Source organism: Crinia signifera, chromosome 4 (genome assembly GCF_055691185.1).
Source record: "Crinia signifera chromosome 4, ASM5569118v1, whole genome shotgun sequence".
NCBI classification, from domain to species: domain Eukaryota; kingdom Metazoa; phylum Chordata; class Amphibia; order Anura; family Myobatrachidae; genus Crinia; species Crinia signifera.
The window spans coordinates 300,771,105-300,794,630 of NC_139220.1; the positions used below are offsets into that span (position 1 = coordinate 300,771,105).

Here is a 23,526-nt window from a genome sequence, read left to right on the forward strand (position 1 = left end):
AGACCTGGCAAAACCTTCCTGGGTGATGACTTCAAGGAAATTGTATTTTCTGTTCCCAAGTGCTTTTTCATATCTCACACTCTGGTAGCAAAAATTGTAAGGAATTTATCTCCAATTTGCATGACAATGCATTCAAAAATTCTGGAACATATCCAGATAAACAGAGATAAAAACACTAATCTCTATATCAATCTTCAAAATCAGCAACTGGAAGACACGGATGTAATTGTGGTTTTTCATATACAGAAGATGCAAGAAAATAGACTAACTCCAACACGTCTTATTAAAAACACTAATCTCTAAACCAATCTTCAAAATCAGCAACTGGAAGACACAGTCAATTGTGGTTTTTCACATACAGAAGATTCAAGAAAATAGACTAACTCCAACACATCTTTCCTTTACAAAATCTTATAGTCTCCTGGGAGACTAGCAAAAATTGCCAATGCTGACTATATTGCAAGTCATCATGGCGGGGTATTGGGTAAAGTTTTCAACTAGCAATAATCACGCCTCAGTTTGACCTCATAAGCTATGATAATGCCACTGCGCAAAGTTGATAGGTGCTTGGCTGGAGCAATCAGCATGTGCAACAGAGAACTCATTACAACCATGGCTAGACAAACAGTCTCTGGCTAGGAGCAGTGGATTATGGGAATGTATATGCTAATGAGTCCAAGACCTGGCAAAACCTTCCTGGGTGATGACTTCAAGGAAATTGTATTTTCTGTTCCCAAGTGCTTTTTCATATCTCACACTCTGGTAGCTAAAATTGTAAGGAATTTATCCCAAATTTGCATGACAATGCATTCAAAAATTCTGGAACATCTCCAGATAAACAGAGATAAAAACACTAATCTCTACATCAATCTTCAAAATCAGCAACTGGAAGACACGGATGTAATTGTGGTTTTTCATATACAGAAGATGCAAGAAAATAGACTAACTCCAACACATCTTATTAAAAACACTAATCTCTAAACCAATCTTCAAAATCAGCAACTGGAAGACACAGTCAATTGTGGTTTTTCACATACAGAAGATTCAAGAAAATAGACTAACTCCAACACATCTTTCCTTTACAAAATCTTATAGTCTCCTGGGAGACTAGCAAAAATTGCCAATGCTGACTATATTGCAAGTCATCATGGCGGGGTATTGGGTAAAGTTTTCAACTAGCAATAATCACGCCTCGGTTTGACCTCATTAGCTATGATAATGCCACTGCGCAAAGTTGATAGGTGCTTGGCTGGAGCAATTAGCATGTGCAACAGAGAACTCATTACAACCATGGCTAGACAAACAGTCTCTGGCTAGGAGCAGTGGATTATGGGAATGTAAATGCTAATGAGTCCAAGACCTGGCAAAACCTTCCTGGGTGATGACTTCAAGGAAATTGTATTTTCTGTTCCCAAGTGCTTTTTCATATCTCACACTCTGGTAGCAAAAATTGTAAGGAATTTATCTCCAATTTGCATGACAATGCATTCAAAAATTCTGGAACATCTCCAGATAAACAGAGATAAAAACACTAATCTCTACATCAATCTTCAAAATCAGCAACTGGAAGACACGGATGTAATTGTGGTTTTTCATATACAGAAGATGCAAGAAAATAGACTAACTCCAACACGTCTTATTAAAAACACTAATCTCTAAACCAATCTTCAAAATCAGCAACTGGAAGACACAGTCAATTGTGGTTTTTCACATACAGAAGATTCAAGAAAATAGACTAACTCCAACACATCTTTCCTTTACAAAATCTTATAGTCTCCTGGGAGACTAGCAAAAATTGCCAATGCTGACTATATTGCAAGTCATCATGGCGGGGTATTGGGTAAAGTTTTCAACTAGCAATAATCACGCCTCGGTTTGACCTCATAAGCTATGATAATGCCACTGCGCAAAGTTGATAGGTGCTTGGCTGGAGCAATCAGCATGTGCAACAGAGAACTCATTACAACCATGGCTAGACAAACAGTCTCTGGCTAGGAGCAGTGGATTATGGGAATGTATATGCTAATGAGTCCAAGACCTGGCAAAACCTTCCTGGGTGATGACTTCAAGGAAATTGTATTTTCTGTTCCCAAGTGCTTTTTCATATCTCACACTCTGGTAGCAAAAATTGTAAGGAATTTATCCCAAATTTGCATGACAATGCATTCAAAAATTCTGGAACATATCCAGATAAACAGAGATAAAAACACTAATCTCTACATCAATCTTCAAAATCAGCAACTGGAAGACACGGATGTAATTGTGGTTTTTCATATACAGAAGATGCAAGAAAATAGACTAACTCCAACACGTCTTATTAAAAACACTAATCTCTAAACCAATCTTCAAAATCAGCAACTGGAAGACACAGTCAATTGTGGTTTTTCACATACAGAAGATTCAAGAAAATAGACTAACTCCAACACATCTTTCCTTTACAAAATCTTATAGTCTCCTGGGAGACTAGCAAAAATTGCCAATGCTGACTATATTGCAAGTCATCATGGCGGGGTATTGGGTAAAGTTTTCAACTAGCAATAATCACGCCTCGGTTTGACCTCATAAGCTATGATAATGCTACTGCGCAAAGTTGATAGGTGCTTGGCTGGAGCAATCAGCATGTGCAACAGAGAACTCATTACAACCATGGCTAGACAAACAGTCTCTGGCTAGGAGTAGTGGATTATGGGAATGTATATGCTAATGAGTCCAAGACCTGGCAAAACCTTCCTGGGTGATGACTTCAAGGAAATTGTATTTTCTGTTCCCAAGTGCTTTTTCATATCTCACACTCTGGTAGCAAAAATTGTAAGGAATTTATCCCAAATTTGCATGACAATGCATTCAAAAATTCTGGAACATCTCCAGATAAACAGAGATAAAAACACTAATCTCTACATCAATCTTCAAAATCAGCAACTGGAAGACACGGATGTAATTGTGGTTTTTCATATACAGAAGATGCAAGAAAATAGACTAACTCCAACACATCTTATTAAAAACACTAATCTCTAAACCAATCTTCAAAATCAGCAACTGGAAGACACAGTCAATTGTGGTTTTTCACATACAGAAGATTCAAGAAAATAGACTAACTCCAACACATCTTTCCTTTACAAAATCTTATAGTCTCCTGGGAGACTAGCAAAAATTGCCAATGCTGACTATATTGCAAGTCATCATGGCGGGGTATTGGGTAAAGTTTTCAACTAGCAATAATCACGCCTCGGTTTGACCTCATAAGCTATGATAATGCTACTGCGCAAAGTTGATAGGTGCTTGGCTGGAGCAATCAGCATGTGCAACAGAGAACTCATTACAACCGTGGCTAGACAAACAGTCTCTGGCTAGGAGCAGTGGATTATGGGAATGTATATGCTAATGAGTCCAAGACCTGGCAAAACCTTCCTGGGTGATGACTTCAAGGAAATTGTATTTTCTGTTCCCAAGTGCTTTTTCATATCTCACACTCTGGTAGCAAAAATTGTAAGGAATTTATCCCAAATTTGCATGACAATGCATTCAAAAATTCTGGAACATCTCCAGATAAACAGAGATAAAAACACTAATCTCTACATCAATCTTCAAAATCAGCAACTGGAAGACACGGATGTAATTGTGGTTTTTCATATACAGAAGATGCAAGAAAATAGACTAACTCCAACACATCTTATTAAAAACACTAATCTCTAAACCAATCTTCAAAATCAGCAACTGGAAGACACAGTCAATTGTGGTTTTTCACATACAGAAGATTCAAGAAAATAGACTAACTCCAACACATCTTTCCTTTACAAAATCTTATAGTCTCCTGGGAGACTAGCAAAAATTGCCAATGCTGACTATATTGCAAGTCATCATGGCGGGGTATTGGGTAAAGTTTTCAACTAGCAATAATCACGCCTCGGTTTGACCTCATTAGCTATGATAATGCCACTGCGCAAAGTTGATAGGTGCTTGGCTGGAGCAATTAGCATGTGCAACAGAGAACTCATTACAACCATGGCTAGACAAACAGTCTCTGGCTAGGAGCAGTGGATTATGGGAATGTAAATGCTAATGAGTCCAAGACCTGGCAAAACCTTCCTGGGTGATGACTTCAAGGAAATTGTATTTTCTGTTCCCAAGTGCTTTTTCATATCTCACACTCTGGTAGCAAAAATTGTAAGGAATTTATCTCCAATTTGCATGACAATGCATTCAAAAATTCTGGAACATATCCAGATAAACAGAGATAAAAACACTAATCTCTACATCAATCTTCAAAATCAGCAACTGGAAGACACGGATGTAATTGTGGTTTTTCATATACAGAAGATGCAAGAAAATAGACTAACTCCAACACGTCTTATTAAAAACACTAATCTCTAAACCAATCTTCAAAATCAGCAACTGGAAGACACAGTCAATTGTGGTTTTTCACATACAGAAGATTCAAGAAAATAGACTAACTCCAACACATCTTTCCTTTACAAAATCTTATAGTCTCCTGGGAGACTAGCAAAAATTGCCAATGCTGACTATATTGCAAGTCATCATGGCGGGGTATTGGGTAAAGTTTTCAACTAGCAATAATCACGCCTCGGTTTGACCTCATAAGCTATGATAATGCCACTGCGCAAAATTGATAGGTGCTTGGCTGGAGCAATCAGCATGTGCAACAGAGAACTCATTACAACCATGGCTAGACAAACAGTCTCTGGCTAGGAGCAGTGGATTATGGGAATGTATATGCTAATGAGTCCAAGACCTGGCAAAACCTTCCTGGGTGATGACTTCAAGGAAATTGTATTTTCTGTTCCCAAGTGCTTTTTCATATCTCACACTCTGGTAGCAAAAATTGTAAGGAATTTATCCCAAATTTGCATGACAATGCATTCAAAAATTCTGGAACATCTCCAGATAAACAGAGATAAAAACACTAATCTCTACATCAATCTTCAAAATCAGCAACTGGAAGACACGGATGTAATTGTGGTTTTTCATATACAGAAGATGCAAGAAAATAGACTAACTCCAACACATCTTATTAAAAACACTAATCTCTAAACCAATCTTCAAAATCAGCAACTGGAAGACACAGTCAATTGTGGTTTTTCACATACAGAAGATTCAAGAAAATAGACTAACTCCAACACATCTTTCCTTTACAAAATCTTATAGTCTCCTGGGAGACTAGCAAAAATTGCCAATGCTGACTATATTGCAAGTCATCATGGCGGGGTATTGGGTAAAGTTTTCAACTAGCAATAATCACGCCTCGGTTTGACCTCATTAGCTATGATAATGCCACTGCGCAAAGTTGATAGGTGCTTGGCTGGAGCAATTAGCATGTGCAACAGAGAACTCATTACAACCATGGCTAGACAAACAGTCTCTGGCTAGGAGCAGTGGATTATGGGAATGTAAATGCTAATGAGTCCAAGACCTGGCAAAACCTTCCTGGGTGATGACTTCAAGGAAATTGTATTTTCTGTTCCCAAGTGCTTTTTCATATCTCACACTCTGGTAGCAAAAATTGTAAGGAATTTATCTCCAATTTGCATGACAATGCATTCAAAAATTCTGGAACATCTCCAGATAAACAGAGATAAAAACACTAATCTCTACATCAATCTTCAAAATCAGCAACTGGAAGACACGGATGTAATTGTGGTTTTTCATATACAGAAGATGCAAGAAAATAGACTAACTCCAACACGTCTTATTAAAAACACTAATCTCTAAACCAATCTTCAAAATCAGCAACTGGAAGAAAATAGACTAACTCCAACACATCTTATTCAAAACATTAATCTCTAAACCAATCTTCAAAATCAGCAACTGGAAGACACAGTCAATTGTGGTTTTTCACATACAGAAGATTCAAGAAAATAGACTAACTCCAACACATCTTTCCTTTACAAAATCTTGTAGTCTCCTGGGAGACTAGCAAAAATTGCCAATGCTGACTATATTGCAAGTCATCATGGCGGGGTATTGGGTAAAGTTTTCAACTAGCAATAATCACGCCTCGGTTTGACCTCATAAGCTATGATAATGCTACTGCGCAAAGTTGATAGGTGCTTGGCTGGAGCAATCAGCATGTGCAACAGAGAACTCATTACAACCATGGCTAGACAAACAGTCTCTGGCTAGGAGCAGTGGATTATGGGAATGTATATGCTAATGAGTCCAAGACCTGGCAAAACCTTCCTGGGTGATGACTTCAAGGAAATTGTATTTTCTGTTCCCAAGTGCTTTTTCATATCTCACACTCTGGTAGCAAAAATTGTAAGGAATTTATCCCAAATTTGCATGACAATGCATTCAAAAATTCTGGAACATCTCCAGATAAACAGAGATAAAAACACTAATCTCTACATCAATCTTCAAAATCAGCAACTGGAAGACACGGATGTAATTGTGGTTTTTCATATACAGAAGATGCAAGAAAATAGACTAACTCCAACACATCTTATTAAAAACACTAATCTCTAAACCAATCTTCAAAATCAGCAACTGGAAGACACAGTCAATTGTGGTTTTTCACATACAGAAGATTCAAGAAAATAGACTAACTCCAACACATCTTTCCTTTACAAAATCTTATAGTCTCCTGGGAGACTAGCAAAAATTGCCAATGCTGACTATATTGCAAGTCATCATGGCGGGGTATTGGGTAAAGTTTTCAACTAGCAATAATCACGCCTCGGTTTGACCTCATAAGCTATGATAATGCTACTGCGCAAAGTTGATAGGTGCTTGGCTGGAGCAATCAGCATGTGCAACAGAGAACTCATTACAACCGTGGCTAGACAAACAGTCTCTGGCTAGGAGCAGTGGATTATGGGAATGTATATGCTAATGAGTCCAAGACCTGGCAAAACCTTCCTGGGTGATGACTTCAAGGAAATTGTATTTTCTGTTCCCAAGTGCTTTTTCATATCTCACACTCTGGTAGCAAAAATTGTAAGGAATTTATCCCAAATTTGCATGACAATGCATTCAAAAATTCTGGAACATCTCCAGATAAACAGAGATAAAAACACTAATCTCTACATCAATCTTCAAAATCAGCAACTGGAAGACACGGATGTAATTGTGGTTTTTCATATACAGAAGATGCAAGAAAATAGACTAACTCCAACACATCTTATTAAAAACACTAATCTCTAAACCAATCTTCAAAATCAGCAACTGGAAGACACAGTCAATTGTGGTTTTTCACATACAGAAGATTCAAGAAAATAGACTAACTCCAACACATCTTTCCTTTACAAAATCTTATAGTCTCCTGGGAGACTAGCAAAAATTGCCAATGCTGACTATATTGCAAGTCATCATGGCGGGGTATTGGGTAAAGTTTTCAACTAGCAATAATCACGCCTCGGTTTGACCTCATTAGCTATGATAATGCCACTGCGCAAAGTTGATAGGTGCTTGGCTGGAGCAATTAGCATGTGCAACAGAGAACTCATTACAACCATGGCTAGACAAACAGTCTCTGGCTAGGAGCAGTGGATTATGGGAATGTAAATGCTAATGAGTCCAAGACCTGGCAAAACCTTCCTGGGTGATGACTTCAAGGAAATTGTATTTTCTGTTCCCAAGTGCTTTTTCATATCTCACACTCTGGTAGCAAAAATTGTAAGGAATTTATCTCCAATTTGCATGACAATGCATTCAAAAATTCTGGAACATATCCAGATAAACAGAGATAAAAACACTAATCTCTACATCAATCTTCAAAATCAGCAACTGGAAGACACGGATGTAATTGTGGTTTTTCATATACAGAAGATGCAAGAAAATAGACTAACTCCAACACGTCTTATTAAAAACACTAATCTCTAAACCAATCTTCAAAATCAGCAACTGGAAGACACAGTCAATTGTGGTTTTTCACATACAGAAGATTCAAGAAAATAGACTAACTCCAACACATCTTTCCTTTACAAAATCTTATAGTCTCCTGGGAGACTAGCAAAAATTGCCAATGCTGACTATATTGCAAGTCATCATGGCGGGGTATTGGGTAAAGTTTTCAACTAGCAATAATCACGCCTCGGTTTGACCTCATAAGCTATGATAATGCCACTGCGCAAAGTTGTTAGGTGCTTGGCTGGAGCAATCAGCATGTGCAACAGAGAACTCATTACAACCATGGCTAGACAAACAGTCTCTGGCTAGGAGCAGTGGTTTATGGGAATGTATATGCTAATGAGTCCAAGACCTGGCAAAACCTTCCTGGGTGATGACTTCAAGGAAATTGTATTTTCTGTTCCCAAGTGCTTTTTCATATCTCACACTCTGGTAGCAAAAATTGTAAGGAATTTATCCCAAATTTGCATGACAATGCATTCAAAAATTCTGGAACATCTCCAGATAAACAGAGATAAAAACACTAATCTCTACATCAATCTTCAAAATCAGCAACTGGAAGACACGGATGTAATTGTGGTTTTTCATATACAGAAGATGCAAGAAAATAGACTAACTCCAACACATCTTATTAAAAACACTAATCTCTAAACCAATCTTCAAAATCAGCAACTGGAAGACACAGTCAATTGTGGTTTTTCAAATACAGAAGATTCAAGAAAATAGACTAACTCCAACACATCTTTCCTTTACAAAATCTTATAGTCTCCTGGGAGACTAGCAAAAATTGCCAATGCTGACTATATTGCAAGTCATCATGGCGGGGTATTGGGTAAAGTTTTCAACTAGCAATAATCACGCCTCGGTTTGACCTCATTAGCTATGATAATGCCACTGCGCAAAGTTGATAGGTGCTTGGCTGGAGCAATTAGCATGTGCAACAGAGAACTCATTACAACCATGGCTAGACAAACAGTCTCTGGCTAGGAGCAGTGGATTATGGGAATGTAAATGCTAATGAGTCCAAGACCTGGCAAAACCTTCCTGGGTGATGACTTCAAGGAAATTGTATTTTCTGTTCCCAAGTGCTTTTTCATATCTCACACTCTGGTAGCAAAAATTGTAAGGAATTTATCTCCAATTTGCATGACAATGCATTCAAAAATTCTGGAACATCTCCAGATAAACAGAGATAAAAACACTAATCTCTACATCAATCTTCAAAATCAGCAACTGGAAGACACGGATGTAATTGTGGTTTTTCATATACAGAAGATGCAAGAAAATAGACTAACTCCAACATGTCTTATTCAAAACACTAATCTCTAAACCAATCTTCAAAATCAGCAACTGGAAGACACAGTCAATTGTGGTTTTTCACATACAGAAGATTCAAAAAAATAGACTAACTCCAACACATCTTTCCTTTACAAAATCTTATAGTCTCCTGGGAGACTAGCAAAAATTGCCAATGCTGACTATATTGCAAGTCATCATGGCGGGGTATTGGGTAAAGTTTTCAACTAGCAATAATCACGCCTCGGTTTGACCTCATAAGCTATTATAATGCCACTGCGCAAAGTTGATAGGTGCTTGGCTGGAGCAATCAGCATGTGCAACAGAGAACTCATTACAACCATGGCTAGACAAACAGTCTCTGGCTAGGAGCAGTGGATTATGGGAATGTATATGCTAATGAGTCCAAGACCTGGCAAAACCTTCCTGGGTGATGACTTCAAGGAAATTGTATTTTCTGTTCCCAAGTGCTTTTTCATATCTCACACTCTGGCAGCAAAAATTGTAAGGAATTTATCCCAAATTTGCATGACAATGCATTCAAAAATTCTGGAACATCTCCAGATAAACAGAGATAAAAACACTAATCTCTACATCAATCTTCAAAATCAGCAACTGGAAGACACGGATGTAATTGTGGTTTTTCATATACAGAAGATGCAAGAAAATAGACTAACTCCAACACATCTTATTAAAAACACTAATCTCTAAACCAATCTTCAAAATCAGCAACTGGAAGACACAGTCAATTGTGGTTTTTCACATACAGAAGATTCAAGAAAATAGACTAACTCCAACACATCTTTCCTTTACAAAATCTTATAGTCTTCTGGGAGACTAGCAAAAATTGCCAATGCTGACTATATTGCAAGTCATCATGGCGGGGTATTGGGTAAAGTTTTCAACTAGCAATAATCACGCCTCGGTTTGACCTCATTAGCTATGATAATGCCACTGCGCAAAGTTGATAGGTGCTTGGCTGGAGCAATTAGCATGTGCAACAGAGAACTCATTACAACCATGGCTAGACAAACAGTCTCTGGCTAGGAGCAGTGGATTATGGGAATGTAAATGCTAATGAGTCCAAGACCTGGCAAAACCTTCCTGGGTGATGACTTCAAGGAAATTGTATTTTCTGTTCCCAAGTGCTTTTTCATATCTCACACTCTGGTAGCAAAAATTGTAAGGAATTTATCTCCAATTTGCATGACAATGCATTCAAAAATTCTGGAACATCTCCAGATAAACAGAGATAAAAACACTAATCTCTACATCAATCTTCAAAATCAGCAACTGGAAGACACGGATGTAATTGTGGTTTTTCATATACAGAAGATGCAAGAAAATAGACTAACTCCAACACGTCTTATTCAAAACACTAATCTCTAAACCAATCTTCAAAATCAGCAACTGGAAGACACAGTCAATTGTGGTTTTTCACATACAGAAGATTCAAAAAAATAGACTTACTCCAACACATCTTTCCTTTACAAAATCTTATAGTCTCCTGGGAGACTAGCAAAAATTGCCAATGCTGACTATATTGCAAGTCATCATGGCGGGGCATTGGGTAAAGTTTTCAACTAGCAATAATCACGCCTCGGTTTGACCTCATAAGCTATGATAATGCCACTGCGCAAAGTTGATAGGTGCTTGGCTGGAGCAATCAGCATGTGCAACAGAGAACTCATTACAACCATGGCTAGACAAACAGTCTCTGGCTAGGAGCAGTGGATTATGGGAATGTATATGCTAATGAGTCCAAGACCTGGCAAAACCTTCCTAGGTGATGACTTCAAGGAAATTGTATTTTCTGTTCCCAAGTGCTTTTTCATATCTCACACTCTGGTAGCAAAAATTGTAAGGAATTTATCTCCAATTTGCATGACAATGCATTCAAAAATTCTGGAACATCTCCAGATAAACAGAGATAAAAACACTAATCTCTACATCAATCTTCAAAATCAGCAACTGGAAGACACGGATGTAATTGTGGTTTTTCATATACAGAAGATGCAAGAAAATAGACTAACTCCAACACGTCTTATTCAAAACACTAATCTCTAAACCAATCTTCAAAATCAGCAACTGGAAGACACAGTCAATTGTGGTTTTTCACATACAGAAGATTTAAAAAAATAGACTAACTCCAACACATCTTTCCTTTACAAAATCTTATAGTCTCCTGGGAGACTAGCAAAAATTGCCAATGCTGACTATATTGCAAGTCGTCATCATGGCGGGGTATTGGGTAAAGTTTTCAACTAGCAATAATCACGCCTCAGTTTGACCTCATAAGCTATGATAATGCCACTGCGCAAAGTTGATTGGTGCTTGGCTGGAGCAATCAGCATGTGCAACAGAGAACTCATTACAACCATGGCTAGACAAACAGTCTCTGGCTAGGAGCAGTGCATTATGGGAATTTATATGCTAATGAGTTCAAGACCTGGCAAAACCTTCCTGGGTGATGACTTCAAGGAAATTGTATTTTCTGTTCCCAAGTGCTTTTTCATATCTCACACTCTGGTAGCAAAAATTGTAAGGAATTTATCTCCAGTTTGCATGACAATGCATTCAAAAATTCTGGAACATCTCCAGATAAACAGAGATAAAAACACTAATCTCTACATCAATCTTCAAAATCAGCAACTGGAAGACACGGATGTAATTACGGTTTTTCATATACAGAAGATGCAAGAAAATAGACTAACTCCAACACGTCTTATTAAAAACACTAATCTCTAAACCAATCTTCAAAATCAGCAACTGGAAGACACAGTCAATTGTGGTTTTTCACATACAGAAGATTCAAGAAAATAGACTAACTCCAACACATCTTTCCTTTACAAAATCTTATAGTCTCCTGGGAGACTAGCAAAAATTGCCAATGCTGACTATATTGCAAGTCATCATGGCGGGGTATTGGGTAAAGTTTTCAACTAGCAATAATCACGCCTCGGTTTGACCTCATAAGCTATGATAATGCCACTGCGCAAAGTTGATAGGTGCTTGACTGGAGCAATCAGCATGTGCAACAGAGAACTCATTACAACCATGGCTAGACAAACAGTCTCTGGCTAGGAGCAGTGGATTATGCGAATGTATATGCTAATGAGTCCAAGACCTGGCAAAACCTTCCTGGGTGATGACTTCAAGGAAATTGTATTTTCTGTTCCCAAGTGCTTTTTCATATCTCACACTCTGGTAGCAAAAATTGTAAGGAATTTATCTCCAATTTGCATGACAATGCATTCAAAAATTCTGGAACATCTCCAGATAAACAGAGATAAAAACACTAATCTCTACATCAATCTTCAAAATCAGCAACTGGAAGACAGGGATGTAATTGTGTTTTTTCATATACAGAAGATGCAAGAAAATAGACTAACTCCAACACGTCTTATTCAAAACACTAATCTCTAAACCAATCTTCAAAATCAGCAACTGGAAGACACGGATGTAATTGTGGTTTTTCACATACAGAAGATTCAAGAAAATAGACTAACTCCAACACATCTTTCCTTTACAAAATCTCATAGTCTCCTGGGAGACTAGCAAAAATTGCCAATGCTGACTATATTGCAAGTCATCATGGCAGGGTATTGGGTAAAGTTTTCAACTAGCAATAATCATGCCTCGGTTTGACCTCATAAGCTATGATAATGCCACTGCGCAAAGTTGATAGGTGCTTGGCTGGAGCAATCAGCATGTGCAACAGAGAACTCATTACAACCATGGTTAGACAAACAGTCTCTGGCTAGGAGCAGTGGATTATGGGAATGTATATGCTAATGAGTCCAAGACCTGGCAAAACCTTCCTGGGTGATGACTTCAAGGAAATTGTATTTTCTGTTCCCAAGTGCTTTTTCATATCTCACACTCTGGTAGCAAAAATTGTAAGGAATTTATCCCAAATTTGCATGACAATGCATTCAAAAATTCTGGAACATCTCCAGATAAACAGAGATAAAAACACTAATCTCTACATCAATCTTCAAAATCAGCAACTGGAAGACACGGATGTAATTGTGGTTTTTCATATACAGAAGATGCAAGAAAATAGACTAACTCCAACACGTCTTATTAAAAACACTAATCTCTACATCAATCTTCAAAATCAGCAACTGGAAGACACGGATGTAATTGTGGTTTTTCATATACAGAAGATGCAAGAAAATAGACTAACTCCAACGCGTCTTATTAAAAACACTAATCTCTAAACCAATCTTCAAAATCAGCAACTGGAAGACACAGTCAATTGTGGTTTTTCACATAGAGAAGATTCAAGAAAATAGACTAACTCCAACACATCTTTCCTTTACAAAATCTTATAGTCTCCTGGGAGACTAGCAAAAATTGCCAATGCTGACTATATTGCAAGTCATCATGGTGGGGTATTGGGTAAAGTTTTCAACTAGCAATAATCACGCCGCGGTTTGACCTCATAAGCTATGATAATGCCACTGCGCAAAGTTGATAGGTGCTTGGCTGGAGCAATCAGCATGTGCAACAGAGAACTCATTACAACCATGGCTAGACAAACAGTCTCTGGCTAGGAGCAGTGGATTATGGGAATGTATATGCTAATGAGTCCAAGACCTGGCAAAACCTTCCTGGGTGATGACTTCAAGGAAATTGTATTTGCTGTTCCCCAGTGCTTTTTCATATCTCACACTCTGGTAGCAAAAATTGTAAGGAATTTATCTCCAATTTGCATGACAATGCATTCAAAAATTCTGGAAAATCTCCAGATAAACAGAGATAATAACACTAATCTCTACATCAATCTTCAAAATCAGCAACTGGAAGACACGGATGTAATTGTGGTTTTTCATATACAGAAGATGCAAGAAAATAGACTAACTCCAACACGTCTTATTCAAAACACTAATCTCTAAACCAATCTTCAAAATCAGCAACTGGAAGACACAGTCAATTGTGGTTTTTCACATACAGAAGATTCAAAAAAATAGACTAACTCCAACACATCTTTCCTTTACAAAATCTTATAGTCTCCTGGGAGACTAGCAAAAATTGCCAATGCTGACTATATTGCAAGTCGTCATCATGGCGGGGTATTGGGTAAAGTTTTCAACTAGCAATAATCACGCCTCAGTTTGACCTCATAAGCTATGATAATGCCACTGCGCAAAATTGATTGGTGCTTGGCTGGAGCAATCAGCATGTGCAACAGAGAACTCATTACAACCATGGCTAGACAAACAGTCTCTGGCTAGGAGCAGTGCATTATGGGAATTTATATGCTAATGAGTTCAAGACCTGGCAAAACCTTCCTGGGTGATGACTTCAAGGAAATTGTATTTTCTGTTCCCAAGTGCTTTTTCATATCTCACACTCTGGTAGCAAAAATTGTAAGGAATTTATCTCCAGTTTGCATGACAATGCATTCAAAAATTCTGGAACATCTCCAGATAAACAGAGATAAAAACACTAATCTCTACATCAATCTTCAAAATCAGCAACTGGAAGACACGGATGTAATTACGGTTTTTCATATACAGAAGATGCAAGAAAATAGACTAACTCCAACACGTCTTATTAAAAACACTAATCTCTAAACCAATCTTCAAAATCAGCAACTGGAAGACACAGTCAATTGTGGTTTTTCACATACAGAAGATTCAAGAAAATAGACTAACTCCAACACATCTTTCCTTTACAAAATCTTATAGTCTCCTGGGAGACTAGCAAAAATTGCCAATGCTGACTATATTGCAAGTCATCATGGCGGGGTATTGGGTAAAGTTTTCAACTAGCAATAATCACGCCTCGGTTTGACCTCATAAGCTATGATAATGCCACTGCGCAAAGTTGATAGGTGCTTGACTGGAGCAATCAGCATGTGCAACAGAGAACTCATTACAACCATGGCTAGACAAACAGTCTCTGGCTAGGAGCAGTGGATTATGCGAATGTATATGCTAATGAGTCCAAGACCTGGCAAAACCTTCCTGGGTGATGACTTCAAGGAAATTGTATTTTCTGTTCCCAAGTGCTTTTTCATATCTCACACTCTGGTAGCAAAAATTGTAAGGAATTTATCTCCAATTTGCATGACAATGCATTCAAAAATTCTGGAACATCTCCAGATAAACAGAGATAAAAACACTAATCTCTACATCAATCTTCAAAATCAGCAACTGGAAGACAGGGATGTAATTGTGTTTTTTCATATACAGAAGATGCAAGAAAATAGACTAACTCCAACACATCTTATTAAAAACACTAATCTCTACATCAATCTTCAAAATCAGCAACTGGAAGACACGGATGTAATTGTGGTTTTTCATATACAGAAGATGCAAGAAAATAGACTAACTCCAACACGTCTTATTCAAAACACTAATCTCTAAACCAATCTTCAAAATCAGCAACTGGAAGACACGGATGTAATTGTGGTTTTTCACATACAGAAGATTCAAGAAAATAGACTAACTCCAACACATCTTTCCTTTACAAAATCTCATAGTCTCCTGGGAGACTAGCAAAAATTGCCAATGCTGACTATATTGCAAGTCATCATGGCAGGGTATTGGATAAAGTTTTCAACTAGCAATAATCACGCCTCGGTTTGACCTCATAAGCTATGATAATGCCACTGCGCAAAGTTGATAGGTGCTTGGCTGGAGCAATCAGCATGTGCAACAGAGAACTCATTACAACCATGGTTAGACAAACAGTCTCTGGCTAGGAGCAGTGGATTATGGGAATGTATATGCTAATGAGTCCAAGACCTGGCAAAACCTTCCTGGGTGATGACTTCAAGGAAATTGTATTTTCTGTTCCCAAGTGCTTTTTCATATCTCACACTCTGGTAGCAAAAATTGTAAGGAATTTATCCCAAATTTGCATGACAATGCATTCAAAAATTCTGGAACATCTCCAGATAAACAGAGATAAAAACACTAATCTCTACATCAATCTTCAAAATCAGCAACTGGAAGACAGGGATGTAATTGTGGTTTTTCATATACAGAAGATGCAAGAAAATAGACTAACTCCAACACATCTTATTAAAAACACTAATCTCTAAACCAATCTTCAAAATCAGCAACTGGAAGACACGGATGTAATTGTGGTTTTTCACATACAGAAGATTCAAGAAAATAGACTAACTCCAACACATCTTTCCTTTACAAAATCTTATAGTCTCCTGGGAGACTAGCAAAAATTGCCAATGCTGACTATATTGCAAGTCATCATAGCGGGGTATTGGGTAAAGTTTTCAACTAGCAATAATCACGCCTCAGTTTGACCTCATAAGCTATGATAATGCCACTGCGCAAAGTTGATTGGTGCTTGGCTGGAGCAATCAGCATGTGCAACAGAGAACTCATTACAACCATGGCTAGACAAACAGTCTCTGGCTAGGAGCAGTGCATTATGGGAATTTATATGCTAATGAGTTCAAGACCTGGCAAAACCTTCCTGGGTGATGACTTCAAGGAAATTGTATTTTCTGTTCCCAAGTGCTTTTTCATATCTCACACTCTGGTACCAAAAATTGTAAGGAATTTATCTCCAATTTGCATGACAATGCATTCAAAAATTCTGGAACATCTCCAGATAAACAGAGATAAAAACACTAATCTCTACATCAATCTTCAAAATCAGCAACTGGAAGACACGGATGTAATTACGGTTTTTCATATACAGAAGATGCAAGAAAATAGACTAACTCCAACACGTCTTATTAAAAACACTAATCTCTAAACCAATCTTCAAAATCAGCAACTGGAAGACACAGTCAATTGTGGTTTTTCATATACAGAAGATGCAAGAAAATAGACTAACTCCAACACATCTTATTAAAAACACTAATCTCTAAACCAATCTTCAAAATCAGCAACTGGAAGACACGGATGTAATTGTGGTTTTTCACATACAGAAGATTCAAGAAAATAGACTAACTCCAACACATCTTTCCTTTACAAAATCTTATAGTCTCTTGGGAGACTAGCAAAAATTGCCAATGCTGACTATATTGCAAGTCATCATAGCGGGGTATTGGGTAAAGGTTTCAACTAGCAATAATCACGCCTCGGTTTGACCTCATAAGCTATGATAATGCCACTGCGCAAAGTTGATAGGTACTTGGCTGGAGCAATCAGCATGTGCAACAGAGAACTCATTACAACCATGGCTAGACAAACAGTCTCTGGCTAGGAGCAGTGGATTATGGGAATGTATATGCTAATGAGTCCAAGACCTGGCAAAACCTTCCTGGGTGATGACTTCAAGGAAATTGTATTTTCTGTTCCCAAGTGCTTTTTCATATCTCACACTCTGGTAGCAAAAATTGTAAGGAATTTATCTCCAATTTGCATGACAATGCATTCAAAAATTCTGGAACATCTCCAGATAAACAGAGATAAAAACACTAATCTCTACATCAATCTTCAAAATCAGAAACTGGAAGACACGGATGTAATTGTGGTTTTTCATATACAGAAGATGCAAGAAAATAGACTAACTCCAACACGTCTTATTAAAAACACTCATCTCTACATCAATCTTCAAAATCAGCAACTGGAAGACACGGATGTAATTGTGGTTTTTCATATACAGAAGATGCAAGAAAATAGACTAACTTCAACATGTCTTATTCAAAACACTAATCTCTAAACCAATCTTCAAAATCAGCAACTGGAAGACACAGTCAATTGTGGTTTTCCACATACAGAAGATTCAAAAAAATAGACTAACTCCAACACATCTTTCCTTTACAAAATCTTATAGTCTCCTGGGAGACTAGCAAAAATTGCCAATGCTGACTATATTGCAAGTCATCATGGCGGGGTATTGGGTAAAGTTTTCAACTAGCAATAATCACGCCTCGGTTTGACCTCATAAGCTATGATAATGCCACTGCGCAAAGTTGATAGGTGCTTGACTGGAGCAATCAGCATGTGCAACAGAGAACTCATTACAACCATGGCTAGACAAACAGTCTCTGGCTAGGAGCAGTGGATTATGCGAATGTATATGCTAATGAGTCCAAGACCTGGCAAAACCTTCCTGGGTGATGACTTCAAGGAAATTGTATTTTCTGTTCCCAAGTGCTTTTTCATATCTCACACTCTGGTAGCAAAAATTGTAAGGAATTTATCTCCAATTTGCATGACAATGCATTCAAAAATTCTGGAACATCTCCAGATAAACAGAGATAAAAACACTAATCTCTACATCAATCTTCAAAATCAGCAACTGGAAGACAGGGATGTAATTGTGTTTTTTCATATACAGAAGATGCAAGAAAATAGACTAACTCCAACACATCTTATTAAAAACACTAATCTCTACATCAATCTTCAAAATCAGCAACTGGAAGACACGGATGTAATTGTGGTTTTTCATATACAGAAGATGCAAGAAAATAGACTAACTCCAACACGTCTTATTCAAAACACTAATCTCTAAACCAATCTTCAAAATCAGCAACTGGAAGACACGGATGTAATTGTGGTTTTTCACATACAGAAGATTCAAGAAAATAGACTAACTCCAACACATCTTTCCTTTACAAAATCTCATAGTCTCCTGGGAGACTAGCAAAAATTGCCAATGCTGACTATATTGCAAGTCATCATGGCAGGGTATTGGGTAAAGTTTTCAACTAGCAATAATCACGCCTCGGTTTGACCTCATAAGCTATGATAATGCCACTGCGCAAAGTTGATAGGTGCTTGGCTGGAGCAATCAGCATGTGCAACAGAGAACTCATTACAACCATGGTTAGACAAACAGTCTCTGGCTAGGAGCAGTGGATTATGGGAATGTATATGCTAATGAGTCCAAGACCTGGCAAAACCTTCCTGGGTGATGACTTCAAGGAAATTGTATTTTCTGTTCCCAAGTGCTTTTTCATATCTCACACTCTGGTAGCAAAAATTGTAAGGAATTTATCCCAAATTTGCATGACAATGCATTAAAAAATTCTGGAACATCTCCAGATAAACAGAGATAAAAACACTAATCTCTACTACAATCTTCAAAATCAGCAACTGGAAGACAGGGATGTAATTGTGGTTTTTCATATACAGAAGATGCAAGAAAATAGACTAACTCCAACACATCTTATTAAAAACACTAATCTCTAAACCAATCTTCAAAATCAGCAACTGGAAGACACGGATGTAATTGTGGTTTTTCACATACAGAAGATTCAAGAAAATAGACTAACTCCAACACATCTTTCCTTTACAAAATCTTATAGTCTCCTGGGAGACTAGCAAAAATTGCCAATGCTGACTATATTGCAAGTCATCATAGCGGGGTATTGGGTAAAGTTTTCAACTAGCAATAATCACGCCTCAGTTTGACCTCATAAGCTATGATAATGCCACTGCGCAAAGTTGATTGGTGCTTGGCTGGAGCAATCAGCATGTGCAACAGAGAACTCATTACAACCATGGCTAGACAAACAGTCTCTGGCTAGGAGCAGTGCATTATGGGAATTTATATGCTAATGAGTTCAAGACCTGGCAAAACCTTCCTGGGTGATGACTTCAAGGAAATTGTATTTTCTGTTCCCAAGTGCTTTTTCATATCTCACACTCTGGTACCAAAAATTGTAAGGAATTTATCTCCAATTTGCATGACAATGCATTCAAAAATTCTGGAACATCTCCAGATAAACAGAGATAAAAACACTAATCTCTACATCAATCTTCAAAATCAGCAACTGGAAGACACGGATGTAATTACGGTTTTTCATATACAGAAGATGCAAGAAAATAGACTAACTCCAACACGTCTTATTAAAAACACTAATCTCTAAACCAATCTTCAAAATCAGCAACTGGAAGACACAGTCAATTGTGGTTTTTCACATACAGAAGATTCAAGAAAATAGACTAACTCCAACACATCTTTCCTTTACAAAATCTTATAGTCTCCTGGGAGACTAGCAAAAATTGCCAATGCTGACTATATTGCAAGTCATCATGGCGGGGTATTGGGTAAAGTTTTCAACTAGCAATAATCACGCCTCGGTTTGACCTCATAAGCTATGATAATGCCACTGCGCAAAGTTGATAGGTGCTTGACTGGAGCAATCAGCATGTGCAACAGAGAACTCATTACAACCATGGCTAGACAAACAGTCTCTGGCTAGGAGCAGTGGATTATGGGAATGTATATGCTAATGAGTCCAAGACCTGGCAAAACCTTCCTGGGTGATGACTTCAAGGAAATTGTATTTTCTGTTCCCAAGTGCTTTTTCATATCTCACACTCTGGTAGCAAAAATTGTAAGGAATTTATCCCAAATTTGCATGACAATGCATTCAAAAATTCTGGAACATCTCCAGATAAACAGAGATAAAAACACTAATCTCTACATCAATCTTCAAAATCAGCAACTGGAAGACAGGGATGTAATTGTGGTTTTTCATATACAGAAGATGCAAGAAAATAGACTAACTCCAACACATCTTATTAAAAACACTAATCTCTAAACCAATCTTCAAAATCAGCAACTGGAAGACACGGATGTAATTGTGGTTTTTCACATACAGAAGATTCAAGAAAATAGACTAACTCCAACACATCTTTCCTTTACAAAATCTTATAGTCTCTTGGGAGACTAGCAAAAATTGCCAATGCTGACTATATTGCAAGTCATCATAGCGGGGTATTGGGTAAAGTTTTCAACTAGCAATAATCACGCCTCGGTTTGACCTCATAAGCTATGATAATGCCACTGCGCAAAGTTGATAGGTGCTTGGCTGGAGCAATCAGCATGTGCAACAGAGAACTCATTACAACCATGGCTAGACAAACAGTCTCTGGCTAGGAGCAGTGGATTATGGGAATGTATATGCTAATGAGTCCAAGACCTGGCAAAACCTTCCTGGGTGATGACTTCAAGGAAATTGTATTTTCTGTTCCCAAGTGCTTTTTCATATCTCACACTCTGGTAGCAAAAATTGTAAGGAATTTATCTCCAATTTGCATGACAATGCATTCAAAAATTCTGGAACATCTCCAGATAAACAGAGATAAAAACACTAATCTCTACATCAATCTTCAAAATCAGAAACTGGAAGACACGGATGTAATTGTGGTTTTTCATATACAGAAGATGCAAGAAAATAGACTAACTCCAACACGTCTTATTAAAAACACTCATCTCTACATCAATCTTCAAAATCAGCAACTGGAAGACACGGATGTAATTGTGGTTTTTCATATACAGAAGATGCAAGAAAATAGACTAACTTCAACATGTCTTATTCAAAACACTAATCTCTAAACCAATCTTCAAAATCAGCAACTAAAACACAGTCAATTGTGGTTTTCCACATACAGAAGATTCAAAAAAATAGACTAACTCCAACACATCTTTCCTTTACAAAATCTTATAGTCTCCTGGGAGACTAGCAAAAATTGCCAATGCTGACTATATTGCAAGTCATCATGGCAGGGTGTTGGGTAAAGTTTTCAACTAGCAATAATCACGCCTCGGTTTGACCTCATAAGCTATGATAATGCCACTGCACAAAGTTGATAGGTGCTTGGCTGGAGCAATCAGCATGTGCAACAGAGAACTCATTACAACCATGGCTAGACAAACAGTCTCTGGCTAGGAGCAGTGGATTATGGGAATGTATATGCTAATGAGTCCAAGACCTGGCAAAACCTTCCTGGGTGATGACTTCAAGGAAATTGTATTTTCTGTTCCCAAGTGCTTTTTCATATCTCACACTCTGGTAGCAAAAATTGTAAGGAATTTATCCCAAATTTGCATGACAATGCATTCAAAAATTCTGGAACATCTCCAGATAAACAGAGATAAAAACACTAATCTCTACATCAATCTTCAAAATCAGCAACTGGAAGACACGGATGTAATTGTGGTTTTTCATATACAGAAGATGCAAGAAAATAGACTAACTCCAACACGTCTTATTAAAAACACTAATCTCTACATCAATCTTCAAAATCAGCAACTGGAAGACACGGATGTAATTGTGGTTTTTCATATACAGAAGATGCAAGAAAATAGACTAACTCCAACACGTCTTATTCAAAACACTAATCTCTAAACCAATCTTCAAAATCAGCAACTGGAAGACACGGATGTAATTGTGGTTTTTCACATACAGAAGATTCAAGAAAATAGACTAACTCCAACACATCTTTCCTTTACAAAATCTTATAGTCTCCTGGGAGACTAGCAAAAATTGCCAATGCTGACTATATTGCAAGTCATCATGGCAGGGTATTGGGTAAAGTTTTCAACTAGCAATAATCACGCCTCGGTTTGACCTCATAAGCTATGATAATGCCACTGCGCAAAGTTGATAGGTGCTTGGCTGGAGCAATCAGCATGTGCAACAGAGAACTCATTACAACATGGTTAGACAAACAGTCTCTGGCTAGGAGCAGTGGATTATGGGAATGTATATGCTAATGAGTCCAAGACCTGGCAAAACCTTCCTGGGTGATGATTTCAAGGAAATTGTATTTTCGGTACTTATGTAATATCTGGACTCCCGTTTTTCTTATGAGACCGCGTCCCCTCGCGGGGCTCGCTGCGCTCACCACGCTTCGGGCACGGTGGCTCGCTGCGCTCGCCACACTATATAAAATCAACTCCATGCGTAGTTGGATAGTAGGGGTATGAAAAATCGGGTGCATTTAACATGGGAGTCCAGATAATACATAAGTACCGTATTTTCTGTTCCCAAGTGCTTTTTCATATCTCACACTCTGGTAGCAAAAATTGTAAGGAATTTATCTCCAATTTGCATGACAATGCATTCAAAAATTCTGGAACATCTCCAGATAAAAACACTAATCTCTACATCAATCTTCAAAATCAGCAACTGGAAGACAGGGATGTAATTGTGTTTTTTCATATACAGAAGATGCAAGAAAATAGACTAACTCCAACACGTCTTATTCAAAACACTAATCTCTAAACCAATCTTCAAAATCAGCAACTGGAAGACACGGATGTAATTGTGGTTTTTCACATACAGAAGATTCAAGAAAATAGACTAACTCCAACACATCTTTCCTTTACAAAATCTCATAGTCTCCTGGGAGACTAGCAAAAATTGCCAATGCTGACTATATTGCAAGTCATCATGGCAGGGTATTGGGTAAAGTTTTCAACTAGCAATAATCATGCCTCGGTTTGACCTCATAAGCTATGATAATGCCACTGCGCAAAGTTGATAGGTGCTTGGCTGGAGCAATCAGCATGTGCAACAGAGAACTCATTACAACCATGGTTAGACAAACAGTCTCTGGCTAGGAGCAGTGGATTATGGGAATGTATATGCTAATGAGCCCAAGACCTGGCAAAACCTTCCTGGGTGATGACTTCAAGGAA

At 37.9% G+C, this 23,526-nt stretch overlaps 33 non-coding genes across 33 annotated transcripts; all 33 read right to left on the reverse strand.

The window, feature by feature from the left end:
* Window positions 1-417: 417 nt before the first annotated feature.
* On the reverse strand, window positions 418-558 carry LOC146076624 (U4 spliceosomal RNA). The gene has a single exon (XR_014474024.1). It is a non-coding gene; the product is annotated as a U4 spliceosomal RNA (small nuclear RNA).
* Window positions 559-1,095: 537 nt separating this feature from the next.
* On the reverse strand, window positions 1,096-1,236 carry LOC146076360 (U4 spliceosomal RNA). The gene has a single exon (XR_014473761.1). It is a non-coding gene; the product is annotated as a U4 spliceosomal RNA (small nuclear RNA).
* A 537-nt stretch (window positions 1,237-1,773) lies between these two features.
* LOC146076473 (U4 spliceosomal RNA) lies at window positions 1,774-1,914 on the reverse strand. The gene has a single exon (XR_014473873.1). It is a non-coding gene; the product is annotated as a U4 spliceosomal RNA (small nuclear RNA).
* A 537-nt stretch (window positions 1,915-2,451) lies between these two features.
* Window positions 2,452-2,592, reverse strand: LOC146076645 (U4 spliceosomal RNA). Its single transcript, XR_014474044.1, has one exon. It is a non-coding gene; the product is annotated as a U4 spliceosomal RNA (small nuclear RNA).
* A 537-nt stretch (window positions 2,593-3,129) lies between these two features.
* On the reverse strand, window positions 3,130-3,270 carry LOC146076646 (U4 spliceosomal RNA). Its single transcript, XR_014474045.1, has one exon. It is a non-coding gene; the product is annotated as a U4 spliceosomal RNA (small nuclear RNA).
* A 537-nt stretch (window positions 3,271-3,807) lies between these two features.
* LOC146076361 (U4 spliceosomal RNA) lies at window positions 3,808-3,948 on the reverse strand. Its single transcript, XR_014473762.1, has one exon. It is a non-coding gene; the product is annotated as a U4 spliceosomal RNA (small nuclear RNA).
* Window positions 3,949-4,485: 537 nt separating this feature from the next.
* On the reverse strand, window positions 4,486-4,626 carry LOC146076552 (U4 spliceosomal RNA). The gene has a single exon (XR_014473952.1). It is a non-coding gene; the product is annotated as a U4 spliceosomal RNA (small nuclear RNA).
* A 537-nt stretch (window positions 4,627-5,163) lies between these two features.
* LOC146076362 (U4 spliceosomal RNA) lies at window positions 5,164-5,304 on the reverse strand. Its single transcript, XR_014473763.1, has one exon. It is a non-coding gene; the product is annotated as a U4 spliceosomal RNA (small nuclear RNA).
* A 612-nt stretch (window positions 5,305-5,916) lies between these two features.
* On the reverse strand, window positions 5,917-6,057 carry LOC146076647 (U4 spliceosomal RNA). The gene has a single exon (XR_014474046.1). It is a non-coding gene; the product is annotated as a U4 spliceosomal RNA (small nuclear RNA).
* Window positions 6,058-6,594: 537 nt separating this feature from the next.
* On the reverse strand, window positions 6,595-6,735 carry LOC146076648 (U4 spliceosomal RNA). The gene has a single exon (XR_014474047.1). It is a non-coding gene; the product is annotated as a U4 spliceosomal RNA (small nuclear RNA).
* A 537-nt stretch (window positions 6,736-7,272) lies between these two features.
* Window positions 7,273-7,413, reverse strand: LOC146076364 (U4 spliceosomal RNA). Its single transcript, XR_014473765.1, has one exon. It is a non-coding gene; the product is annotated as a U4 spliceosomal RNA (small nuclear RNA).
* Window positions 7,414-7,950: 537 nt separating this feature from the next.
* Window positions 7,951-8,091, reverse strand: LOC146076474 (U4 spliceosomal RNA). The gene has a single exon (XR_014473874.1). It is a non-coding gene; the product is annotated as a U4 spliceosomal RNA (small nuclear RNA).
* A 537-nt stretch (window positions 8,092-8,628) lies between these two features.
* LOC146076365 (U4 spliceosomal RNA) lies at window positions 8,629-8,769 on the reverse strand. Its single transcript, XR_014473766.1, has one exon. It is a non-coding gene; the product is annotated as a U4 spliceosomal RNA (small nuclear RNA).
* A 537-nt stretch (window positions 8,770-9,306) lies between these two features.
* Window positions 9,307-9,447, reverse strand: LOC146076691 (U4 spliceosomal RNA). The gene has a single exon (XR_014474090.1). It is a non-coding gene; the product is annotated as a U4 spliceosomal RNA (small nuclear RNA).
* Window positions 9,448-9,984: 537 nt separating this feature from the next.
* Window positions 9,985-10,125, reverse strand: LOC146076519 (U4 spliceosomal RNA). Its single transcript, XR_014473919.1, has one exon. It is a non-coding gene; the product is annotated as a U4 spliceosomal RNA (small nuclear RNA).
* A 537-nt stretch (window positions 10,126-10,662) lies between these two features.
* On the reverse strand, window positions 10,663-10,803 carry LOC146076494 (U4 spliceosomal RNA). Its single transcript, XR_014473894.1, has one exon. It is a non-coding gene; the product is annotated as a U4 spliceosomal RNA (small nuclear RNA).
* A 537-nt stretch (window positions 10,804-11,340) lies between these two features.
* LOC146076668 (U4 spliceosomal RNA) lies at window positions 11,341-11,484 on the reverse strand. The gene has a single exon (XR_014474067.1). It is a non-coding gene; the product is annotated as a U4 spliceosomal RNA (small nuclear RNA).
* Window positions 11,485-12,021: 537 nt separating this feature from the next.
* Window positions 12,022-12,162, reverse strand: LOC146076476 (U4 spliceosomal RNA). The gene has a single exon (XR_014473876.1). It is a non-coding gene; the product is annotated as a U4 spliceosomal RNA (small nuclear RNA).
* A 539-nt stretch (window positions 12,163-12,701) lies between these two features.
* LOC146076526 (U4 spliceosomal RNA) lies at window positions 12,702-12,842 on the reverse strand. Its single transcript, XR_014473926.1, has one exon. It is a non-coding gene; the product is annotated as a U4 spliceosomal RNA (small nuclear RNA).
* A 654-nt stretch (window positions 12,843-13,496) lies between these two features.
* On the reverse strand, window positions 13,497-13,637 carry LOC146076769 (U4 spliceosomal RNA). The gene has a single exon (XR_014474167.1). It is a non-coding gene; the product is annotated as a U4 spliceosomal RNA (small nuclear RNA).
* Window positions 13,638-14,174: 537 nt separating this feature from the next.
* LOC146076759 (U4 spliceosomal RNA) lies at window positions 14,175-14,318 on the reverse strand. The gene has a single exon (XR_014474157.1). It is a non-coding gene; the product is annotated as a U4 spliceosomal RNA (small nuclear RNA).
* Window positions 14,319-14,855: 537 nt separating this feature from the next.
* On the reverse strand, window positions 14,856-14,996 carry LOC146076477 (U4 spliceosomal RNA). The gene has a single exon (XR_014473877.1). It is a non-coding gene; the product is annotated as a U4 spliceosomal RNA (small nuclear RNA).
* Window positions 14,997-15,652: 656 nt separating this feature from the next.
* On the reverse strand, window positions 15,653-15,793 carry LOC146076628 (U4 spliceosomal RNA). The gene has a single exon (XR_014474028.1). It is a non-coding gene; the product is annotated as a U4 spliceosomal RNA (small nuclear RNA).
* Window positions 15,794-16,332: 539 nt separating this feature from the next.
* Window positions 16,333-16,473, reverse strand: LOC146076670 (U4 spliceosomal RNA). Its single transcript, XR_014474069.1, has one exon. It is a non-coding gene; the product is annotated as a U4 spliceosomal RNA (small nuclear RNA).
* Window positions 16,474-17,127: 654 nt separating this feature from the next.
* LOC146076717 (U4 spliceosomal RNA) lies at window positions 17,128-17,268 on the reverse strand. Its single transcript, XR_014474115.1, has one exon. It is a non-coding gene; the product is annotated as a U4 spliceosomal RNA (small nuclear RNA).
* Window positions 17,269-17,922: 654 nt separating this feature from the next.
* Window positions 17,923-18,063, reverse strand: LOC146076478 (U4 spliceosomal RNA). The gene has a single exon (XR_014473878.1). It is a non-coding gene; the product is annotated as a U4 spliceosomal RNA (small nuclear RNA).
* A 656-nt stretch (window positions 18,064-18,719) lies between these two features.
* On the reverse strand, window positions 18,720-18,860 carry LOC146076571 (U4 spliceosomal RNA). The gene has a single exon (XR_014473971.1). It is a non-coding gene; the product is annotated as a U4 spliceosomal RNA (small nuclear RNA).
* Window positions 18,861-19,399: 539 nt separating this feature from the next.
* Window positions 19,400-19,540, reverse strand: LOC146076671 (U4 spliceosomal RNA). Its single transcript, XR_014474070.1, has one exon. It is a non-coding gene; the product is annotated as a U4 spliceosomal RNA (small nuclear RNA).
* Window positions 19,541-20,077: 537 nt separating this feature from the next.
* On the reverse strand, window positions 20,078-20,218 carry LOC146076479 (U4 spliceosomal RNA). Its single transcript, XR_014473879.1, has one exon. It is a non-coding gene; the product is annotated as a U4 spliceosomal RNA (small nuclear RNA).
* A 539-nt stretch (window positions 20,219-20,757) lies between these two features.
* On the reverse strand, window positions 20,758-20,898 carry LOC146076525 (U4 spliceosomal RNA). Its single transcript, XR_014473925.1, has one exon. It is a non-coding gene; the product is annotated as a U4 spliceosomal RNA (small nuclear RNA).
* A 652-nt stretch (window positions 20,899-21,550) lies between these two features.
* On the reverse strand, window positions 21,551-21,691 carry LOC146076632 (U4 spliceosomal RNA). Its single transcript, XR_014474032.1, has one exon. It is a non-coding gene; the product is annotated as a U4 spliceosomal RNA (small nuclear RNA).
* Window positions 21,692-22,347: 656 nt separating this feature from the next.
* On the reverse strand, window positions 22,348-22,488 carry LOC146076572 (U4 spliceosomal RNA). Its single transcript, XR_014473972.1, has one exon. It is a non-coding gene; the product is annotated as a U4 spliceosomal RNA (small nuclear RNA).
* A 738-nt stretch (window positions 22,489-23,226) lies between these two features.
* On the reverse strand, window positions 23,227-23,367 carry LOC146076527 (U4 spliceosomal RNA). The gene has a single exon (XR_014473927.1). It is a non-coding gene; the product is annotated as a U4 spliceosomal RNA (small nuclear RNA).
* Between the last annotated feature and the right edge of the window lie 159 nt (window positions 23,368-23,526).